At 40.6% G+C, this 11,770-nt stretch overlaps 1 long non-coding RNA gene across 1 annotated transcript; it reads right to left on the reverse strand.

Moving 5' to 3' along the window:
• Window positions 1-2,173: 2,173 nt before the first annotated feature.
• On the reverse strand, window positions 2,174-7,176 carry LOC140700430 (uncharacterized). Its single transcript, XR_012078821.1, has 2 exons — window positions 6,850-7,176; window positions 2,174-2,314 (listed from the first exon to the last, which is right to left on the reverse strand). It is a non-coding gene; the product is annotated as an uncharacterized lncRNA (long non-coding RNA).
• Window positions 7,177-11,770: the final 4,594 nt, after the last annotated feature.

An 11,770-nucleotide genomic window follows, 5' to 3' on the forward strand; every position in this document is an offset into this window, starting at 1 on the left:
GGTAAAAATAAAATCCATATGCCAGATACATGTCACCAGTCTTGTATCCAATTCTCCCTGACTCTGTCAACTAACACTTATCAGGTACCTTCTGTTTGAAAGAGAACCAACAAAATTCTCCAGCAGCTACTAAGATAAACAAGAAACATTCTTTTCAGAGAACTTACAGTCTAGTTTGAATACTAGGCAGAAAACATCTACCATCCATACATCCAAAGGGGCACCAAAAGAAACATACAAGTAAGTAGAAATCTAAAGAGAAGCAATTACCTTGGGAAGAGAATGAAGACAGTAAATGAAAGATGCTTTAATGAAGGAAAATGATGTGAGCTGGGTTTGTATAGGACGGTTGAGAGTTCAAAGGGCCAAAATGAGAGAAAGTAGAGGAAAAGGCATGTGCAAACATGAGAAACCAGCCAATAAGGTGTCTGTTAGGAGAACAGTGAATAATGCGGTTGCGTGGCCATGATCCATTTGGGCAGCAGGTGCTGTGGTTTGTGATGAAGGCCACCCACATACCGCTTCTGCGTGGTTCTTTCTCTCCTCCTCAAGGCCCTCCAGCATCAGGACATGCCAGTCTGTGCCCCAGGCTTCTAAGGGAAGGGTTGGCTTCGATTATAATTGATATGACCCAAGAGAGCCAAGACCAGAGAAGATTAGGTTGGACCTAATTCTAATCTAAAGGATTAGATGATAAATTGAATGTATATTCTGAAATATGAATAAGATATTTCAGACCCTTAATGCTTACTGCCGTTCACTATAGAACTGAGTGAAACTCAATAAATATTTTTCTAAATAATGAATGAATTATGGGAAGAATAAGAAAATTGATCAAATTTTTGCAGGTTGCTAAGGTTATTAGCAAACTGTTATGATTTTGGTCAATCCATCTGGAAGGGATATTCTTTCTAATTTGCCATATTTTTATTAACATAAATACACTGAAAACATGGCCTACTTATTCAAAAATTGTTCATATTTAAACTTCTAAATCTCCCTGGGCATTTCTGTCTTCCACAGCTCACGATGGGGAGAAATTCTTGGAGTGGCCCCACATTTGATTTCAGAGTTGCTGAAAATCAAAGTAGACTTTTTTTCTCTTTTCTCAGGCTTCCACTTTTCCAACTGAAATGCTGTGGCAGTATTTAGGTCTGTAATTTTCTAACGTGACCAAGCGAGATAGAAAACGTAAGACCGAGAAGATCAATTGCTGCTGAAAACGCAGCCCTATCACAATTAATCTCAAAAGCCCAGGACTAATGAAAAAGAGTGAAACCTACTTGTTTTTAAGGAAAAGCTTTCTTCAGTTCAACTTTAAGAGATGATTAATTGCAGTGATTTTCTCATGCGCTCCACTGATCTTGCTGGGCTGCCTTCATTGAATTCAAGTGGCGGTTGGGGGCTGAACAGTTTTATATCTTCTGTATCCCATGTCCTGCTTCAAATGTAATTACAAGTTTCTAGAAGCTGAATATAAAGAACTCATTTAGAAGGCCTATTCAGGTTGTTTACTATTCACCATACATACAGTTATTCAGAACTGTAAACTCATTCAGTCCCTAATAGGCTTTTTAAAAAAATGAATATACCTCTTGAAACACGGAGGTTTTACTTTAATCAGTACCTCGACGTACAATTTTGCTGTTAGACCAAAGTCCAAAACCGGGGTTTGGTTATGTGCCATTACAGTATTACTGGTTCGTCAGTCTGTGTCCATATCGACCTCGTTCTCTGGCACTCACTGAATAGCCCTAGCACCTGGAAACCGGAAAAAGGAAATGCCTCCGTCTGCTAAGGAAAAATGACAGCTGTCCATCTGAAATGATGAGCCAGAGAGAGGAAACCTTCATGGTTCTTTCTGTAGTTTAAAGCCACAACAATCCCAGGAAAATTCTAGTTAGCAAATTGGTACCCTCAGGGTTTCGAGTTGGGTCTGTGCTGTCATTTTTCGCTTTCATTCATACGGTCAACATTTTGTCCTTTGCTTTACCTTCAGTTTCTTTTTAAAGAAAAAAGGCAGATTTTTAAAATTTTCTGCCCTGTGTCATGAGTTGAGAAATCCCATGACACATTTAATAAGTGTGGAAAGTAACCTGTCACATAATGGGGTGCTTCAGTTTCTGTGAAGCAGTAATAATATTACATAAATTAAACACCATTGGAATTTTCGTGAAATCATATTCATTTTTAATAAGATCCTTTTGGATACATTAGCGGGTTGATCTGTCCTTCCTCACTGCGCTTCATTTTTCTTCCCAGGAATAAAATAGATTATCACAGGTCTTTATTTCATCCGGTAGCTTTCAGATTGCTGTTCACCCACGCCAGCAACAGAATTATGAAAGATCATCAATCTTCAGATACAATACATCCATCTGAAATTGTGAGATCACCTAGCCTAACTGGTAAATGTTTGGCAAGATTGGGTTAGTTACACATGAAATGCAATTTCTACCATTTGGTAAGGGGGCTGGAATGTCAACATACAGATTTGGGGCACAGTAGTGTGTTCTGGGAGCAGAGAAAGCACTGGGGCTGTCACAGAGGGGTGAGCAAAAGAGTCGAGGGGAAGGAGTGGGCAGGTGAGGACTCCAGATTTTATTTTCTGGGTGTTACTCCAGGGCCAGGCACAACCAAGCTAAGCCCTTTCCATGACCGCAGTGCTTTATTCAGTGTTTCTCATTCCCAATAACTTCTCTTTTTTTAATTAATTTATCTTTTTATTAAAGTATAGTCAGTTTACAATGTGTCAATTTCTGGTGTACAGCACAATACTTCAGCACTGTAAGTTTTGAATTGCTTATGTATTGCACTGATTTAATACATAGTTTTATATGATTCTTCTGCGTTACTTTGAAATCATTGGCACGTAACAATGATAAAATAGTTCTTATGTCATAGTATCTTATGGGAGTTTGAGCTTTGCAAATATTAACTACTATATATAAAAATAGATAAAAAAACAAGTTTCTTCTGTAGAGCACAGGGGAACTATATTCAATATCTTGTAGTAGCCTATAATGAAAACGAACATATGTGTGTATATGTATGACTGAACTATTACGCTGTACACCAGAAATTGACATATTATAACTGACTACACTTCAATAAAATAATTAATTAATTAATTACTTTAATTAAAAAGTGAGCCCTAGAAGGGACAGCTGCTGGTTTAATTGTCACCATCATTTTTGACAGTGAGCCCCAGCTCCCAGTCAGGAGCACCGTTCCCCTTCACTGCTCCCCAAAGAGCAAACTTCTCCAAAACAAGTCTCCCCTGGAGGCTAACTGCAGAGACACACCCTCAGCCAACTGCAGAGCCGCTCAGGAGGGGAGAGGACACTGCCTTTTGAACACTGTGAGGAGACACACCGGCTCTGCTGAAAAGGGATCATGTGGGGACCCTGGTGGCCAGGGCTGGAGGGGCGCTCACCCTGGGGTGGGGGTGGGGGGGAGGCGCAGCCCTTCTCCCCTGCAGACCCGCTGCTCCTGACCCCCTGCAGGGCCTCTCCCCGTCCCCTTCTGTGCCCCTCTCCTTCCAAGGCAGACCTTTCTGTACAACGCTCCCCCGTGAGCACCTGGGTGTGCGATCCCCACATAATCTGAGTCAAAATAAACAGAAGGGAGCAGGAGAGAGAGCTTTTTTACTCCCCTCATTGCTGGAAACAAAAGCCCTCAGAAAACTCCAGAAGGGCTTTGGCTTGTATGAACAACCATGTATTTTATTCCACAGTGGAGCAAGAAAGGATAGATGCCTTTCTGGAGACTAGTGGAGGCAGCTCAAAGGAAGTGGGTGAGCCAATCACTGAGACCCCTGGGAGAAGGAAAGGAGAGATCCCGAATCCTCCAAGGATATCCCCCAGAGGTTTCATTCACACCAGAAAAAGCTCCCACAGCTGCCTTCTCTCAGCTCACCTCAGTCCTCAGCTGTCCCTCACCCCCCAGCCCCCACCCTGCTCAAACCCGTGCCACAGACCAGGGCGGCCCACGCCTGTAGCTTAGAAACTGAGACTTCTGCTCACCATTTCTGAACACATGAGGAGAAGGGAGAGGCAGTAATAAAGATAAGGGGCAAGGAGGCTGGGAAGACAGGGGAAGGGGGTTCCTGGCATCCTCTTCAGAAATCTGAACACATTTTTCTAAACAACATTGCTATTCATGGTCTTTGGGTCAAGTAGTCCCATTAGTGCTCTCTCATTTTTTTTTAATTGAAGTATAATCAGTTACAATGTGTCAATTTCTGGTGTACAGCACAGTGTCCCAGTCATGCATATACATACATACATTCATTTTCATATTCTTTTTCATTAAAGGTTATTACAAGATATTGAATATAGTTCCCTGTGCTATACAGAAAAAAAATGTTTTTTTTAATCTGCTTTTGTACGTAGTAGTTAATATTCGCAAATCTTGAACTCCCAAGTTTATCCTTTCCCACTCCCTTTCCCCCGGTAACCATAAGATTGTTTACGTTGTCTGAGAGTCTGTTTCTGTTTTGTAGATGAGTTTATTTGTGTCTTCTTTTTTTCTCTTTTTACATTCCACATATGAGTGATATCATATGGCATTTTTCTTTCTCTTTCTGGCTTACTTCACTTAGAACGACAATCTCCAGGTCCATCCATGTTGCTGCAAATGGCATTATTTTATTGTTTTTTATGGCTGAGTAGTGTTTGATTGTACAAATATACCACAATCATCTGTCGATGAACACTTAGGTTGCTTCCATGTCTTGGCTATTGTAAACAGTGCTGCTGTGAACACTGGGGTGCATGCACCCCATTAGTGCCCTTGTACTGTGGTACTTAAAAGAGCAAAGTTTCCTCTGTTGTGGGTCACATAGGTTTCTGATGGCTAGCCTTAGAGCACGACCTCACATGTGGCATTGCTTCCACTGAAAAGTGCAGAATGAGTTCAGTAAGGGTTCAGTACATTTTTACAAAATAATTTGTTATTCTGACCACTTGAAGTAGGCAGAATAATGCCCCTCCAAATATATTCATGAATATAAATATGTTAACTCACTTGGCAAAAGGGACTTTGTAGATGTGATTAAAGTTAAGCACCCTAAAATGGAGAGATTATCCTGTATTATTCAAGTAAACCCAATCTAATCATAAGAATCCTTAAAAGCAGAGAGCCTTTTCCAGTTGAAGCCAGTCCGAGGGAGATATGACTATGGAAGAAAGTCAGAGAGATGTAACATTGCTGTCTTTGAAGATGAAGGAAGGAGACACAAGCCAAGAAATACAAATGGCCTCTAAAAGCTGGGAAAGATGAGAAAGTAAATTTCCCCCAGAGCCTCCAGAAAGGAAAGCAGCACTGTTGACATCTTGATTTTAACCGAGTGAGACTCATGTTTGACTCCTACCACAGAACCATAAAATAATACATTTGTGCTTTTTTGAGCCATTGAGCCTGCCATAATTTGTTACTGCAGCAATACAAAACTTACACACTACGAAAGTAATGTGTATTCATCTTAGGAATTTTAGAAATCTGGGGAAACATTTTAAAAGGAAACAAAAATCACCCACAGAATGTAAATTGGTGCAGCCATTATGGAGGACAGTATGGAGGTTCCTTCAAAAACTCAAAATAGACTTACCCAGCAATCCTACTCTTGGATATATATTTGGAAAAGATGAAAACTCTAATTGGAAAAGATACATGCATCCCAATGTTCCTAGCAGCAGTATTTACCACAGCCAAGACATGAAAGCAACCTGTCCATCAACAGATGAATGGATAAAGATGTGGTATAGATGTACAATGGAATACTACTCAGCCATAAAAAAGAATAAAATAATGCCATTTGCAGCAACATGGATGGACCTAGAGATTATCGTACTAAGTCAGACAGAGAAAGACAAATATCATATGATATCACTTACATCACTTGTATGTGGAAACTAAAAAAATGATAAAAATAAACTTATTACAAAATAGAAATAGTCTCAAAGACACAGACTTATGCTTACCAAAGGGGAAAGGGTTGGAAGGATAAATTAGAAGTTTGGGATTAACAGCTACTATTACATATAAAATAGATAAATAACAAGGACCAACTGCATAGCACAGGGAACTATATTTAATAATTCAATATTACTATAATAGAAAAAAATCTAAAAAAGAGTATATCGTACAACTGAATCACTCTACTGTACACCTGAAACTAACACAACATTGTATATCAACTATACTTCAATTTTTCTAAATCACCCATAATTCTACAATCCTATAATAGCCATTATTAACTGCAGGGGTATATTCTTCTAGTCTTTTTTCTTCTTATAAAATTAAAGCACACCTTTAACCAATCTATTTTTAAAAGCACAAATACAGGCTTTTCCCAATCAAGAATAGAATCATACTTTACATGCTGTTTTTATAACCTGCTTTTTCTTCTCTATTGTGTGAGTATTTCCCCACATTGTTGTGTATTTTCTATAGCAGTATTATTTAGGCTACATAATATTCCATTTTATAATTGTAATATCAAAATCGTGTTTAAAATTCTTTTTAAACTGACTATGTTGCCTTCACTTATAAAGTTGTAACTATAGACTGTATATGAATACATTTATATATTATAATGCAACTAGGTTATATTCAGTTATAAACCTGTACCAGTATAGATTACCACTGGTTATTTTTTCATCACCTTGTCTTTTCAGTTCCCACTCAAAGACCTTCCTATTAAGAAACTACAGATACATCATCATGACCTACGATCAGTCATGTGTTGGCCGACAGGTGTCAGGACAGAAAGGGTCAAAAGGTTTATGGACCACCTCAACACAAGCACACATACTGTACTGTATAGATTAGCAATATCTAACTTACCAGTCTCCCTCTGGAAGGGAGAGTTAGTTCAATTTTCCATCTAAGATAGGAATCCATTAAACTCCATCTCCCGCAGAGGGCAATCCAGCCTTTCCCTAAATAGTCCCAGTGAGTAAGAGTGCTCTATAACATTAGACAACGTATTCATGTTAGGGAAGTTCTTCTTAATAGGAAATATAACCTCCTATCAAACTCAAGGTGGTCCCCCTCTAATTTCTACCCTCTGGTCTAGCTGACCCTCAGAAGCAATACTCAAAAACCCTACACCCTATTCTCCACAGTAGCTCTTCAAAGATTTCTTGAAGACAGCATTTATAACCTTGACAGGTGTGAATCTTCTGAACAGATGTCGGAACTCTGAGATCACAACTGAATGGTAGCTAAGTGTGCTCTCTTAAAGACACATTGTATGAACCTTCTGTTGCCAGTCTTCAGAGAAATGTCAGGCAATTCACTTATAGCTCATACAACTTGGGAGAAAACAACAATTCCCCTCTCTCTCGGGGCTTCATTTTCTTGGATCTAAATTTTGAAGTCCTGGAGATACTAAAAATATTCCTAGAAAGCAGAAGTTAAAAATGGTTTCCTCTTCATGGAGGCAGACGAGGTACTATGCAGGGAAGTATCCTTCTCAGAGATCACAGGCTAAGAATGGAGTAGAGGCAAGACTGTCTAGTTTTATGTTACTCTGTTTCCACTTTGTTACTCACCTAGCCTTGATTGTAGTCCTAATAAAATATCCCGATCTTGTCTTAGCTGTTATCTGAGTATTCAGATAAGGATCATGAAGCCTCTTTGGTGGCCGAAGGGCAGAATTACCCACCTGGCAGCAGTACTTAGCAAGACACGTTTAATGGAGGGAATGCAGAGAGGCGCCATCTTTAATGCCAACACCAGTCAGTTAGTAGTGGCTGCCTGGAGTACCACTGAGAAAGGTTCTAAGAGCATGCCCAGGATCAACAGAAAAGGCTGCTTTGATCACGACTATGACAGAGGGAGCAGCCGCACAGATGAATGGTGAATACCATCCTTGCCCTAAAGGAGGCTGCATATCAAGGAACAAGGGAGGAACACCCTTGGAGGATCTACGTTTCCTTTAATTAGGAAACAAAACTTACATTAAGAAAGAAAATGTACTAAGGAAACCATCATTTACCTTACAATTTCACACCATAGTTTTTCTAAGACATTTGCCTCCACTTCCTTCAAATGCTCATCACTCAACATGGTTTTCAGATCTTTTCACATCCAGGTTATCCTCCACGGAGGTGCCTTCTAAAACACTATGCCCAGAGCTCCCTGGAAAGTAATGCAATAGGAAACAGCACAGCCGAACACACCCCCAGGTAATACTGGAAGCAAAGAAATAGGATGAAAACCACAAAGCAGCAGCAAGATTAGTCTCAAACATTTTTATCAAATCCATGAAAAATCTAATAAGTATCGCATCTCCGAAAAGGAGATGCAAAAAGCTCAGTGCCCCCAGTGGTAGAAACTCTGGCACTAGGAAAAACACATTTTTATTCTGTGTTTTTTTTAAAGATGGATAATTTAACAGTCATTGCAGAAACAATAGGTGAAACACTTTATTAAGTAATGTTTAAGAAATATGTAGAGAAACGTAATAGTAGAGTTTTACGTACATAAAGTCAAAGTAGCAAGTCTGAAACACAATTATAAATGTTCAACATATTCTTGGACTATTCTTATTTATTTGTCTACGTATCTAATTACTTTTCAAATGTACACGAAACCAAAAGTCACAGGACAGAACGAGGTCTGGCAGTAGCTAGTCTTCCTTTGGAGAACAACGTGCCGTCCAAAGACCTCTTGTTGCCCCATTAGTGGTTCTGTGTTCTACAGATACCTGGAGAGCCATGGAGCTTTGTGCTTGATGGTTTTGTTTTGTCTTATTTTGTTTTTGTCTTTATTAATTCCAAAGTTTGGCTGATTAAATCAAACTCTCTGGGTGGGTGGGGAACCTCTGTAGGGGACTCTAATGAGAAACCAGGTTGAGTCCTAGCTAAATTCTCATACAGTCTAGCCTGCCACCTTAATCCTCTGACAACCACCCAGCCCGGCATACCAGCCGGTAAGGTGGAAATTGACCATGAGCTGGGAAAATGAAATCCTTCCTGCATGGCTTTCATCAGATAACTTTTCTCTCTGCTCCCAATTCAGCCATAACCCACTACTTTCTCATTTAGGCAAACTGTCCATGCTGTGTCCAAACTGGGAGCACGTGAGAGAAGCAAAGAGCAAAGTGGCGGTCACACGCGTCAGTAATAAAAGTATTATTTCAAGTCGTGTTCATCGGTCCAAAGCTGTGAAGACTTGGTTCCAAGAGTGCAGATGTTTTTCAGCAAAGTAAGAGCATTTGGTACATTTTTGGCAGATGGCAAGATAAAGTCCATTTGCTTAAGAAGCCACTCCTTCTTTGATGTGGGTAATTACGACCTCTCGGGGTACATACCAACCTTATCAAAATCCATCTGGGTAGTGCTCGCTCTTGTAAAAATGCCTCCTGTTGCTTTACTATTAGTGTTGCTTTCATGCCAACAGTGTTCCTGACACTGTGTAATCCCAGAAAGACAGAGTTCCACACCAGTGACTTGAAACTTGAATAAGACAGACCCAGAAACTGAGACATAAAACTACAGGCGAGAATGTGGGAAGATTTGAAGATTGTAAGTTTCATTTTCACATTTCTTTATCTTCCCTTGTGTTATCCATTAATCCGTACAGTTATTTTTTCTCCTTATTTTTTCTCCTCTGTTACAGAATAGAACTGGCTGACTGTAAGGGGGTATTTTTTTCCAAAAATGCCAAAGTACATACAGAAAAAATTGCAAGTTCCCTCTCCCAGTTCTAGTGCTGACAGTGAAGTGTGTGTGTTATTCCAGACTTTTTCCAATGTATATATTATACATGGCTTTCAGTGTTGTTCTTTGAGGAAAAAAAAAAATCAAACAGTTTTACACAGAGACATTCACACGAAATGAGTCATAAAGAGTTTTAGGAGACCTGAAACCTTATTTGGACTTTGCAGATGTAATTCGCTAAGTTAAGATGTCATCCTGCTGGAGCAGGACGGATCTTAAGTCCAGAATGACTGACTCCCTTGTAAGAAGAGAAGAGATAGAGGAAGAAACACACGGGGGAGACATGTGAAGATGGAGATGGAGATGGAGATCGGACATATTTTTGGATTTCTACCCTCCAGAGCTGAAAAAGAATAAATTTCTGTTGTTTTGAGTGGGGTGGGGAAGATTTTTAGGAGCCAAGTTTCAAGTCACCCTGATAGAGTCAAAGGGAATAGAACCAAAGGATTTGTATGGGCAGCAGAAAGACAGAACATGAAACTAGAAAGAGATGAAGGAAAAGTCTAAAGCCATCAATGAATGAAGAATTAAAGGAAGACTTCACTGTGGCCCGGAGAGTTAGAGGCAACAGAAACAACAGAAAGAGAAGAAAGATGTCTCTTTCATTCTCAGTGGTCACCGCAGAAGGTGCTTATTAAATATTTGTTTACTAAATGAATACCCTATAATCTCACTTCCATTGTATAGCCTCAATCAAAGTAGAATCCAGGAAGGCAGGGGCACGTGTCTAATAGTGAAGGAGACAAGAAATTGGCTCAAGGAAGGCATTTTGATAGTGAAAAAGAGTGACATTTGATATTGGCTTCTACATGTGGAAGAGAAAGAGTATAGAGATAAAGTTATATGAAAAAGGCAACAGAGATCAAATATAGTTGGTGACTATGGCGGACAGAGAGGAAGGCCATTCAGCATTCGTCAGGGAAGACAGCAAGGCAGGATGAGTTGGGGAGCCCGGGGACTGAATGGACGTTCATTCCAACATGGGACATTGTTTCTATTGGGTTATCTTATTCATCTTCAACCTTGTGAGGGACAGATTCACAATATCCATTGAAGATATGGAAACTGAGGCTCAGAAAGGTTTGGTGTCCCAAATCTCTCAGCTAACATGTAACAAGCAATTTTCAAATGCAGCCCAAGCCTCATTCCCAGAGACCAAAACTTCCTCCAGAGCAGCACGTTGTGGGAAGGGTTCTATCAGACTGATAAACAGTAGCATAACGTCTTGCTACTCAGAGCACCGCATAGGGACCAATAGCATCGGCCAAACCTGGAAGCTTAATCTCCAGCCCGACTCCAGAATCTCTGAGTCAACATCTGGGATGTTACTAGATCCCTAAGTCACTGGTAAGGTCTTAAAGTTTGAGAAGCACTCAGGTAGACTGTCGTGTTACCTAGAACTCAGCACCACCTGTTTGGGGGGATTTCAAGAACGGTCCACAACTGAAAAGCCTGCCAGTAGTGAGAAGCTACATTCCATTTGGTCCCTGGTCGATTGCACGGGGGACCCTCTTTAATCAGTTTTCATCCTTGTTAGGTGCAAATCAGATAGTTCATACAGCAGAATGGAATAAAACAAGTCAAAGGCCATGATTGGTCTGATTTGGCATTGAGTGGGCGATGCTTCTCAGGCAATTTTCCACCCACGTTCGTTCCTCTCCTTCCCATCCAAACACAGGCAACAGCCCATTTTAGCTCCGTCTCTACTGCTTAGACCTCAGAGACAACTCCTCCCAGGCGGTGCGTGCTGTGTGGGGATGGGAACGCGTTTGCTTTGGAAACCGGCCCTGCGTTTCTATGAACTGCCGAGGCTTAGGGAACTCAGACCCAGAAGAGCGAGGGCTTCTCTCTGGTTTGGTCCCTCCCACCCTCTCACCCCAAGATGCACGGAAGGTACAGAGCTCGCCAGGCTTCTGAGCTCTGTCGTCAGCTACCTGATGGCCTTGAGAAAGCCACTGGTCCTTCTTGTGCCTCAACTGCTTCACCTGTAAAATGGGCCTCGCCCAGTTCACAAGGACACTGGGGGAATTAATTACTGT

Source organism: Vicugna pacos, chromosome 12 (genome assembly GCF_048564905.1).
Source record: "Vicugna pacos chromosome 12, VicPac4, whole genome shotgun sequence".
Classification (NCBI taxonomy): Eukaryota; Metazoa; Chordata; class Mammalia; order Artiodactyla; family Camelidae; genus Vicugna; species Vicugna pacos.